We start from the raw sequence: 12,832 nt of genomic DNA on the forward strand, positions 1-12,832 counted from the left end.
AATTAGCCTCATCGTTATGATCATCGTGCATTGAGTCCTCCCTTGTCGTTGTGCTCTCCATAGGTTTCCTTGTTGATGTCATCTTCCTTGTTTGAACCATTAATGGAGGTATGAGGTTCGCCTGCTCTGATACTAAATGATAAAGCTTTGATACCAATTGATAAGGCTCTGATACCACTTTGATAGGCTCTGATACTAAATTGTTAAGGCTCTAATACCACTTTGATAGGATCTGATACTAAATTGTTAAGGCTCTGATACCAAATTGTTAAGGCTCTAATACCAATAATAGGCTCTGATATCAATGATAGGTTTTTGTACCAAATGATGAGATCTGGAACCATAAGATCGGCTACGGAACAATTCTTTAAGATTTGAATTTATTGTAGGAAGAAGTCCATGCAACTATGGGAAAATATTCATTAGATGTTATACGATAGTCAGAAAATTATGAAACTAATTGCGTTGGATCCGTAACTTCCTGATCTACAACTTTTGTATTTACACCCTTCACAGATTCAAATTGTAGTAGGGACAAAAATATGGAATAACGTGGGTAATGGTGGAGGTGATGGGTGGAGTGGATGTTAGGGTTATGGATGGGTATGGAGATGAGGGTGGATTGTGGAAGTGATTAAGAGAAGTAGACGAGGGGAACGAAGTGGTCGAGATCCCAAAAAAAAGGGGTGGCTCTATAGTCGAGGGAGATTAGAGGCGAGGAGAAACCTTGCCAACGGTAGATGTGGAAGGATGGTGAAGAGGGAGGAGGGAGATGTCTAGAGAGAAGATAGGAGGCAAGAAATCAATAATCCAATAGCATTATAAAGTTGGCTACCATCTATATATTTATAGAGGCTAGCTAATAAGTCCTAAAATAATATGAAACTCTAATTCTAGAGGATTCCTGTAGATCGCGTTTGGAAGCGCCCGATTGAGTTCAAACGCACTCAAAAAGCCCATTCTCTGGATTTGCGAACACGACATAGGCATTCGAACGCGGGCGTTCACAAGGTATTCACAAGCTTTCACAAGGCGTTCACAAGGCATTCACAAGCGTTCACAAGGGCGTTCGAACGCGACCTACAAAAATTTTATTTTAATAAAAATAAACATCTAATATAATAATAAAATATCCTAATTAAGTATATCACAAAGTGGCAAAAGCACCTTTGTTCCCTGTCATATGGTTACCACAACCACTATCAACATATCAAATATCATTAATAACATCTTCTTATACATTACAAAAAAAGAAAGAGAGAACCGTTCTCCTTTTGATCATCTTCTTGAGCATAGTTTGCATCTTTATTTTCCTCCTCGGTAATTCTTTTTCTACAAATTCTTTTTATGTGGCCATATTTGCCATAATGATGGCGTTGGACATTTGCATACCATCCTCGTCCTCTACCTCTACCCCTAGTTGAAGTAGATGAGAATATATCGTCATTTTCACTTTCTTGGCATCTTCCGCCATTGTACCTCTCCCACGGTCAAAATGCCATCCTCCCTCTAAAACCTCCTCTCAATGAAACTTGAGATCGAAAGGCTTGCTCTAAGAAAGGAGAATCAAATTGATTCATGTGATATTCATGGGATTGGAGTGATCTCAATAAACTTTCAATGGAGAGATTATATAAATCTTTATATTCTTTAATAGCAACAACAATATGCTCATACTTTTTAGTTAAACTTCTAAGAATTTTTTTCAACTACTCTTTGCTCTGAAATTTTCTCACCATTAGTCCTCAATTGGTTGACAATAGAGATTACCCGATTGAAGTAGTCTTCAACTACTTCGGGGTCCTTCATGTGAAGAGTGTCAAATTCACTTCAAAGCGTTTGAAGCCGCACCTTCTTCACTTTCTCCTCTCATTTGTAGGACATATTGAGTGTATCCCACGCTTCTTTCATCGTCAACACAGTGGAGATTCAATCAAAGATTGCCTTGTCCACCACTTGATAAATGAAGAACAATGCCTTCTTGTCCTTCTTGCGAGTCTCCTTTAACTCATTGAGTTATTATGAGGTGAGTGTTGTCATGTTCTCCGACTCAACATAGCCATTCTCTACGATATCCCATAGGTCTCGGGATCTATAGAGAATCTTCATTTGGATACTCCATTGGTTGTAATTCTTTTCGGTGAAGCGAGGAAGTTGGGGTTGTAACAAGCTATTGGAAGCTATTATATTTTAAGGAAAGCTAGCTCTGATACCACTTTTGTAACACCTCAACCAACCAACCAAAAATAAATAAATAAAATTTAGCGCACGTGCCATGCGCGTGTACTCTAATCGCAACTGACCCAGTCCCTCCTTCCCCCACCTCTCGTAGTTAGTTGCGAGAGGTGGGAGAGAAAGTCGCCGGAGTGGAGCCAAACTCCACTTCGCCCTCTCCCCCTCGTCTCTATAAGTGCCCGACTCCCCTCAACTTCTTCTCCTTCCCTAGTATCTCTCTTCTTCCTCATTTCCTTTCTCCCTCTCTCTTCTTTGTTCCGAGCCATCAAAGACCTTGACGAGGACCATGGATCACTAGAGCGTCAGCGGACCAAATCAAAAACCCCCACTTCAATCCTTAGGTCAGCCTCCATTTTTTCTTTAAAATAATTTAATTTTTGCTTAGAAATTCATAGATAATCCTAGCTTTTCTATTGTTAACTTCACTGAAGAAATTTGCCAACCGGCGACTTCAGGTTGACCACCCACCGATTCGAGAAGTTTCCCCACATCAATCTCTTGCCGTGGGTACCAAATTTGGGCACCCACGGGGTATGTGGGAGGCGATGCCATGTTGCCTCCCACCATCGGATTCTCGAGTCGCTTGCGCTCACCACCAATGGTGGTGGCCTCACTCGTTAGTCTCGGTCGACTCACCTCTTCGCGTGGAAGAGGTGGGTACTCGGGTGGAGGGCTTCAAGCCCCTTATCGCACCTTGATGGGAGCCTCCATGGCCATCGCCTTACCGTCAGCCACTCCGGCTAACGACTTGGATGCATCTTACCTCCAAAGTCAACAAGTTGACCTCATCGACTTTGGGAGGTGGAACACCTTGGCCGTCGACGACGATAATCACCGGCAGCGTGTGCATCTCCATCCCTCCTCTATCTTCTCTCTAAAGGAAGATAGAGCTGGGTGGGGCTTAGATCAAACCCCCATACAACCTTCAGTTAGGCTATGAGGTGGGCCGCAGTACACGCCCGTAGCCATCCGTGCACTAGGTCGTTGAGCCCAGTCCACCTCACTTTCGGTTCTATGGGGTAGGCCGCAGCCCACGCCCATAACCATCCATGGACTGGGCCGTTGAGCCTAATCCACCTCACTTTTGGAAGGCTACGATGTGGGCTGCAACCCACACCCGTAACCATCTATGGACCAAGCCTAGTCCACCCAACCTTTTGTGGACTACGAGCTAGGTCGTAGCCCACACCCGTAGCCAACCCTCTTTTTCCCTTAACTTAGTGGGCTGCAGTGGGCTTGCCGCCCACTTCCCTATCTTATGCAGTGCAAGGTTGGGCCTTGAGCCTAGCCCAACTTTTGGACCATAGGCTAGCCACTATTAGTGTTTATTTTTCTTTTATATATGTAGTTACCTTTCTAGATTTTTTTCAATCATTTTATTAACATAATTTAGGATAATACATAATTAAATTAGGTAGTTGAATTTATTAATCATTTCAATTATCTATTATTAATGCCTTTGACATTTGCAAATAAGGATAATTCTAATTTTACCATAAATGACCATTTTTAGTTAATACGAAATTATATATTAATATGGAAGAATAAATGCAAGACCAAGTCACCTATCTAGAGCTAGAAAATTAAACTTAATTTATGCAATAAGGTAGTTAGTTCTATAAGTTCATCATTCGTATGTTCTATTTTATTTTATAAATTATTAGGCCCATTATCATGCGAGTAGGATTTCGAGATTCAAGAAGAGTCGACTATTTAGGAGAGTGGGACCGATTCTAGAGATATTTCAAGCAAGTTAGATTCTATATTAATCTATGAATAATATTATTATTGTAATGATAATTACGTTATGTCATTACTGATTATTTTACATGCATTATTTATTATTTATCGCTTATGAATGATAGACTCCATGCTTAGTTATGATACATGTTATCCTGATGATCATGATATATATATATATATATGTATATGTAATAGAAGGCATGACACCATATGTATGTATCATTGTTAGTCTAGTCCCAACTAGGCAGTGCCCTTCTCACCCACTAAACCCGGGGTTAAGGGTATAATGTATTATATAATATTATTATATTAGCGATCTACACTTAAGGTTGTTAGCTAGTTGAGCATTTAGTTGATTACACTGCCTTATTTGGAAACTAGCCTAGGATGATATTAGAAAGATGTTTGAAAGGTAGGGTTATAGCATTAGCGGTACCCGAGGATGTAGGGTCAAGGCATCTATTGAGCTGTGAGTTCTTTTTTGTTGTATGCGATGATTCTGCTCTGTATGATGATTCAACTATAAATAATGATTCTGCTCTGTGTGATTATTTACTATAGCAGTGATGATGTTGAAGATGGGTCTATAATTGGGGTCCTTAGTCTGATGGCAATAGATAACCGGTCATATGCAACGTCACTAAGCATGTACGTGCGATAATACTACTAGATGACTAGTCTCTCTCGCTATTATGTTTGCTTTGTGGAATATGACATTATAAACTCGATTGCTATGTGAATTTCTATACATTGAGTTATGATGATATTATACACTCATGTGTGTTATAAATAAATAAAAGTTTATTGAAAATTACATTGTACACTTTTACTTTAATATGTTGATAATTATGGGCATGCATGTCTATTTATCGTGCAATGCATTATTTATAGATTACTATTGGATTATATTTGCTTAGCCATGTGCTCACGGCCATTTTGGTGGAAATATTTCAGAGTTAATTATGGAGGATGCGGATATTGAGGAGTAGCCGAATTTTTTTTCTTATTAGGATTATTTATTCTGTTATTCCTAGTTGGACTTTACCCCTTACGAGGGTAATTATGTTTTAAATTTGTGTATGGACTTGTATTTCTAGAGGCTTGTTGAGGTTTATGATAATTATAACTTTCGATTATTTGCTTGAATTAGTTTGGTATTTTTAGACCTATCTTAGATACTTTGTGAGATTATTACACTTACAGGTAATGTGAGAGTCATGTGGATCTTTCGACATGAGGAACACATGATTTTTGAAGGTGGGTGCCAAGTTGGATCAGTAGGTAACTTTTGCTATATTTCCTCTCCGTGGGGAGGCGGAAGAGTGGTGAAAGGCCATTGAGTATTTGATGCTCGACCAGCCTGCAAGAGAGTACATCACATGGAAGGCGTACATAGACGCCTCTGATCAGAAGTATTTCCCAACATCTCTTCGAGTTGAGCTAACACGGGAGTTTACCTAGTTAAACTAGGGGAATATGACTGTAGCTCAATACGAGGAAAAGTTTAATACCTTATCCCATTTCTGCCCTAGAGTTGTGCTAGATAATGCTGCCATAGCTGAGCAATCCAAGATAGGACTACGGATTAAGATCCGTAAGCATGTTAATATGGCGAGGAACCTGATTTATGCTGAGCTAGTAGAGAACGCAGGGATAACCAAGAGAGATTTGCTAGAGGAGCATTCTGAGTGGTAAAAGCGAGTGGCCAGACGTCCAGGTAACTTTGATGGGCATCCGTGCGGAGGTGGTTCGAGTTGGAGTGGACCCTCTAGGTCTTATCAACCGAGGTTTCACCCCTATGCTAGTGGTGCTAGCTCTAGTGTAGCTTCGAGAAGATCCGGCTCATAGAGTTCGGGCAGACCTAGTAAGGCATCACCTTCTATTAGTAGTGAGAGGCCAACAGCGATTACAGGCAGCATTAGTAGCGGAGGATCTATATGACGACCTACATTGGACGAGAGGACTTGCTATACTTGTGGTCGGAGGCCAGGGACATTTATCTCGGGATTGTTCTGTACTTAGGAGGTGACTTGTCATCATTATGGATAGGCTGGACATATTCGACCCCGTTGTCCTCTGTTAGCTGGTGGGTCAGTCACTTTGACTATGCCAACAATTTCTGAGGCCTCAGGAGCTAGTACTGCTGTGAGTAAAGGACGTGATGGTGCGTGATCGGGGACTTCTAGTAGAGGAAGGGGCGGACGAACTGGTCGAGTATTTGCCATGACGAAGCAGGAAGTAGAGGCATCTAATGATGTGGCGACAAGTAACAATTAAATATTCTTCTTTCAAATTTAAAATCCTGTTTAAATAGATATCAAATTGTCCGTTCCTTCTTTCTAGAGAAAATTAGATTAATAAAAGAATTTTGTTATAAACCTATTTATGTAATGACAGGTACTATGACCTTATTTTCTTATACTTCTAGGATTCTATTTGACCCTAGGGCTACACATTCTTTCATTTCTACCTCACTTTTGAGGCATACTGATATGACCCTAGAGCCTCTTGATGAACCTCTATTCATAGCTACCCCAATGGGTGATTCTTTGGAGATTCGCCAAATTTATAGTCCTTGGACTCTAAGTTTTGGCGAATGGGATTTTAGGGCAGACCTTTTACCCCTTGAGATGCATAATTTTGATTTGATTTTGGGTATAGTAGACTAGTTAGCCACTTATCATGCCAGCATTAACAACTATAGTAAGGAAATTATTTTGCAGCTTGATGATGGCATAGAGTGTCGATTGTTTAAAGATCGATAGGTAGACCAACCGCCATTTTGGTGAAAATATTTCAGAGTTATTTATGGAGAACGTAGATATCGAGGAGTAGCGGATTTATTTTTTTATTAGGATTTCTTATTCTGTTATTCCTAGTTGGACTTTAGCCCACGAGGGTTATTATGTTTTAAATTTGTGTTCAGACTTGTATTCCTAGAGGCTTTTTGAGGCCTGTGATAATTATAACTTTGGATTATTTGTTTGGATTAGTATGGTATGTTTAGACCTATCTTAGATACTTTGTGAGATTATTACACTAACAGGTCATGTGAGAGCCATGTGGATCTTTCAATGTGAGTAACACGTGATTTTTCGAGATGGGTGTTTTAACTTAGTATTAGAGCATAGTGATAGGCTTTGATACCAAATGATAGGCTCTGATACTAAATTGATGGGTTCTTGTACCAAAAGATCGGCTACGGCACAATTCTTTAAGATTTGAATTTATTGTAGGAATCAGTCCGCTCAACCGTGGGAAAATATTTCTCAATAGTAATAAAATTACGATACTAATTGAGTTAGATCCGTAGATTCTTGATTTACAACTTTCGTATTTACGCCCTTCGCAGATTCGAACTGTAACTATGACTAAAATATGAAAGAACGTGGGTGATGGTGGTGGAGAAGGGTGGAGTGGATGTTAGGGTTATGGATGGGTATTGGGTGTAGGTGGATTATGGATGTGATTAAGGGAAGCAGACGAAGGAAATGAAGTGGTCGAGATCCCAAAGAAGAGGGGTGGTGTTTGGCTCTGATACCAATTGTTAAGCTCTGATACCAATTTGATAAGCTCTGATACCAAATGATAAGCTCTGATACCAAATGATAGGCTCTAATACCAAATTGTTAGGGCTCTGATACCTAATTGATAAACTCTGATACTAATGATAGGCTCTGATATCAATGATAGGTTCTTGTGCCAATTGATGAGATCTAAAACCAAAAGATTGGCTACGGAATAATTCCTTAAGATCTGAATTTATTGCCAAAAACACTCCATGCAACCGTGGGAAAATATTCCTCAGATATTCTTAGGTAGTCAAAAAATTACAAAACTAATTGGGTTGGATCTGTATCATATTCTACAACTTTCGTATTTACGCCCTTTACATATTCGAACTGTAGCAAGGACGAAAATAAGGAATAATGTGGGTAATTAAATAAAATAACCGAATAAGATCCTAACCTACTAAGACTCTAACTAAACCAAATAAATGAATAAGATAATTAGACTCAATCCATTGAGCCTAATCTCCTTTTGATGTGATCCAATTTGATCCGATTCATATCAATCCACCACGCTTCCCTCACCTTGCCCTCAAGGTGAAAAGTCAGGGAAACGCTCAAAAATGTTAGTCTGTAACTCCCATGTTGCCTCATCGAATGGCTTGCCAAGCTACTCAACTAGAATCTCCATCTCCAATCTGGTACCATGTCGTCGTCACCGCCTAGCAAGTACACGAACTAGCTCTATAATCTCTATCTCCTCCAATGGCTCCGGTAGAACTGATCCAATTATCTCATGATCTCTAATGCGCTCCCTCAGCAATGAAACATGGAAGACAGGATGCACTCTTGACCCCTCCGACAGCTCCAAACGATATGCAACCAGACCAATACGCTCCAACACCCAAATGCATCCGTAGTCCAGCAGCAAACCACCTCAATTCTCCAACTCTAGATGGCGCTCCGGATCATCCATCACCACCTGCAACAATCTCATAATATCGGGGTCAGTTGTACATGCATACCTCAGCTCGTCAAGGAAGGGAAAGGTAGGAGAAGAATAGGCTGCAAGCTCAACGGTATTGAGTTAGTGCGATAGTACATCTGCCGCTCTATTTTTCGTTCCCTTCTTGTATTGGATTTCATAATCATATCCCAACAATTTTGTGACCCATCCTGCTGTGCCAGAGTGTGTATACGCTGTCCCATGAAATATTGAAGGCTCCTTCGATTGGTTCGGATAATGAACCGTCTACTGATTAAATGAGGCCTCCAATTTGTCACCGTATGTAGAATTGCTAACATCTTTTTTTCATAACTCAATAATTACTGATATTTTTGTAATAAAGCCTTTCTAAGATAGGCAATGGGACGTCCTTCTTGCATTAGTACAACTCCTATGCCAACATCCGACGCATCACATTCCACAATAAATTCTTCGGTGAAGTTCGAAAGCGCTAAAACGGGTGCCGTCATCATTGCTGTTTTTAAATTTTCGAAAGCTATAGTGGCTTCATCCGTCCATCTAAAATAGTCCTTCAACAAAGAAGTGAAAGGAGCAGCGATCTTGCCATATCCAGCGATGAATCGGTGATAATATTCGGTCAGCCCCAAAAATCCTCTCAATCTGGTGGTAGTAGTAGGAATAGGCCAAGCGGTCATGCATGTAACCTTTTGTGGATCCGTCAGTACACCATCCGCTGAAATGATGTGGCCTAAATACTCCACCTTTGGTACAACCCATAGACACTTAGACATTTTGATCTTCAATTAGTTTTGCTTCAACAAATTCAGCACATCCTCCAAATGCCGCCAATGCTCCAATTCAGTCCTGCTATACACCAAAATATCGTCAATTATACTAAGACATAATTTCACAGTAGAGGCTGAAATATATCATTCATGAGGCCTTGAAAGGTAGCTGGAGCATTGGTGAGACCAAAAGGCATCACTCGAAACTCGTAATGCCCGTTCGGAGTCTGAAACACAATTTTGTGCACATCCGCCGGGTGAACTCTAATTTGATGATACCTGGCCCTCAAGTCAAGCTTACTAAATATAGTCGCCCTTGAAAGCTCGTCCAGCAACTCCTCGATAACCGGAATGGGATACCGGTCCTTGATGGTAATAGCGTTTAGTGCTCAATAGTCGACACAAAAACGCCATGTCCTGTCCTTTTTTTGCACCAAAAGTATGGGGGATAAATATGAGCTATAACTTGGTTATATGAGGCATTGCTCTAACATCTTGGCTACCATCTTTGAAATAACTTTTTTTTGCACATGTGGATACCGATATGGCCTCACGTTCGCCGGTGCAGCTCCGGGAACAATCTTTGTGCGATGGTCCGCCACTCTCCTCGGTGGCAACTCCTATGGCTCCTCAAACAGTCCAGAAAAGTTATCTAATAAATTAGACAATTCAATAGTAGTACCTGAACTTGTTTAAGGCTCATCTCTTACTGGTCCTAACTGAAGAAGATAGGCCAAATCATACGCACAAGGCAACCCCACCATAGGTTGCATCGCAGGAATCGGCGAAGACCGAACACCATCAAACCACACATCTTTGTTACCTTGCTTATATTTCATCCACATGCTCCGGAAATCAAATGTGATGGGTCCCAAACTCTGTAACCACTGAGCATCAAGGACAATATCCACTCCTCGCAGTACCAACGGATACAAGTCCACAATGATGTTGTGTCCTTGTACCCGTATACCAACTCGGCGATATAAGCTCTCCGCCCTAAGCTTTGTGCCGTCTCTAATAACAACGTCAAATCCCATGGTCGGTTCGGCATCGAAACCCAATCTCTTCACTAACCTCTCGTCTAGAAAGTTGTGTGTACTCCCCGAATCGATGAGTATGTACACACAATGCTTTCCAACGAGTTCATCTACCCGTAACGTCCTCGGCGCGGAAGTACCTGAATATGCATAAATCGATATTTCAGCTTGGATATATTCCTCCACGCCCTCCTCAATGGTCTCCTCAAGAACGTCCTCTGGACACTCTCCATCATCAACAACCTCATCATCCTCCTCAAGACCGTCGATAAGCATCACACTTCCAATCGGTTTAGAACACCGATGACCGGGGGTGAAACGCTCATCACATCGAAAGCAAAGGCCCTTCGCTCTTCGCTCCTCCACCTAGGTAGGTGTGAGAGTTCGAACAGGAGGTCTTGTGCCTCCTCTAACATCGGAAGAAGGTCTCAAAGGTGGTCGTAGTCTAGTGCTCGCAGCTGCTATTTTTGAAAGCGCAGAATTTTCAGTCGGCTTTCTAGGTGCAAACCACCCATCTTAGTTGCCCCAATAAGTTTTCGCTGCCATCTTTAGAGCCCTATTCTTTTGTTCCATCCTCACAGCCTTCTCAAAGGCCTCCTCAAGAGTAGAACATGAACATATGTTTGTATCTCATCCCGCAGCCCTGAAATAAATGTACTCATCAATGTCCGTTCGGGCCACGGTGGCTCATAATGACTACTAACTCTTTCAAACTCCACTTGATACTCCAATATGGTTATCCTTTGAACCATCTTGCTTAATGTGGAAGTAAAATCTTTATATGCCGCTGTCCCAAATTTGCATATATTCCTCCTACAAAAATTAGCCCATCCGGTAAATCCACCTCCACGAATAACCGATCTATACCAATGCAATGTCGTTCCTTGGAGGTGAAAGCTTGCCATCTAGACCTTTGCATCTTCTGCTGTACCTTGACAATCAAAATATTGTTCAACTTGAAACACCCAATCTAAGGATCACCGCCTTGAAATTTTGGAAAGTCCAAGCGTGCGGTTCTCCCCCGAATAGCATTGTCGGGTTCGTAAAAGATCCTTGGTTCAAATCTAAACCTTTGTGCATGTTGATCACTTTCTCTAAATCCTCAAGCACATCCGTCACGATCTCCATAATGATTAACCTCATCCTCATAGTGTCAATCCTCCTTATCGACGAAGCGTACTAGTGCCGCACGCCTCTCGGGTTCCACCACCGTCGGTCTTGAGTTTTATAATGGAGGTGGGGGATGATGTGAAGGCATAGGTAGGAGGGGATCATTGACACTCATATGACGCATTTGGACCTGGGGGGTATCGGTTCGATGAGGTCCCACCGCTGGTCCTTCTTGAAACTTCGTTCATCATCGAGGAGATGACAAACCCAATCGATTCACGACATATTTCTTGAATTTATTGTGATATTTTTGCATGTTGTTAACTCTATGCAACAATGTTTTGAACATGACCCTAAGTTCATCCATATTGGAACCCATGGACGTTAGTTGACTCGGTCCTGCCGTGGTCGCTCCAAAGGAATCGGCCTCACGGTTAGGATCATCGTGCACTCAGTCCTCCCTTATCAGTGTGCTCTTCATAGGTCTCCTTATTGATGTCATCTTCTTTTTTTGAACTATTAATAGAGGTTTGAGGTTCATCTGCTCTGATATCAAATGATAGGCTCTAATAATCTAGAGAGAAGATATGAGGCAATAAACTAATAATCTGATTCCATAATGAAGTTGGTTGTCATCCACATATTTATAGAGGCTAGCCAACAAGTCCTAAAACAATATGAAACCCTAACAAACCAACTAAACTAGTATTCCTTATCTTCTCCGATTACCTCTCGGATAAATCTTTTGTTTTGTCACAGATAGATTCTGAATCTGGAGAAGTCATGAATATCAAAGTTGTAGCTCTAGAGGTTGGCGACTTTATCCAACTAGTTTAATATTATTTGGATATATGTAGAATATTCTAATAATACTTTTCCAAAACTGCACAGAGTTAAATTTAGCTAATTAAATAAAATCCTAACCTACTAAGACTCTAACTAAACTAAATAACCAAATAAGATAATTAGACTCAATCCATTGAGCCTAATCTCCTTTTGATGTGATTTGATTTGATCTGATTCGTATTACATAGGTTCACCATAATCTGACAAATTATCTAGGGTATAGTCTATATATTGATTTAGAAAGTTTAGGGACCATGATAGATTGGACATAAGAGATATTAATTTGTAGGTATAGTTTCTGAATTATAAATAAAATACTCTAAAACTTAATAGGAATGCCGCCTAAACGCGATAGATCGATTCGTGCGACTACTTCTGAGGGAGCATCCACTCCAGTTAATGAGTCGGCTGTGGATGCTTCAGCCAGTAGCGTGGAGGCCCTTAGGTGTCTGGTCAGACAGTACGAGAGGTTCATTGAGAAGCTAGTTCATGAGCGTATGGCGGTGGCTAGGACGAACACGATGGGTGGATCAGCAGGTGACTTTTACCACCTTTCTTCTCCGTGGGAAGGCGAAAGAGTGGTGGAAGGCCACTAAGTGT

General features: G+C 41.0%; 1 pseudogene; it reads right to left on the minus strand.

The window, feature by feature from the left end:
* Window positions 1-1,490: 1,490 nt before the first annotated feature.
* On the minus strand, window positions 1,491-3,091 carry LOC140788446 (uncharacterized; annotated as a pseudogene).
* Between the last annotated feature and the right edge of the window lie 9,741 nt (window positions 3,092-12,832).

This window comes from Typha latifolia, chromosome 5 (genome assembly GCF_019914945.1).
Source record: "Typha latifolia isolate L0001 chromosome 5, TyphaL0001v2, whole genome shotgun sequence".
Taxonomy (NCBI): Eukaryota; Viridiplantae; Streptophyta; class Magnoliopsida; order Poales; family Typhaceae; genus Typha; species Typha latifolia.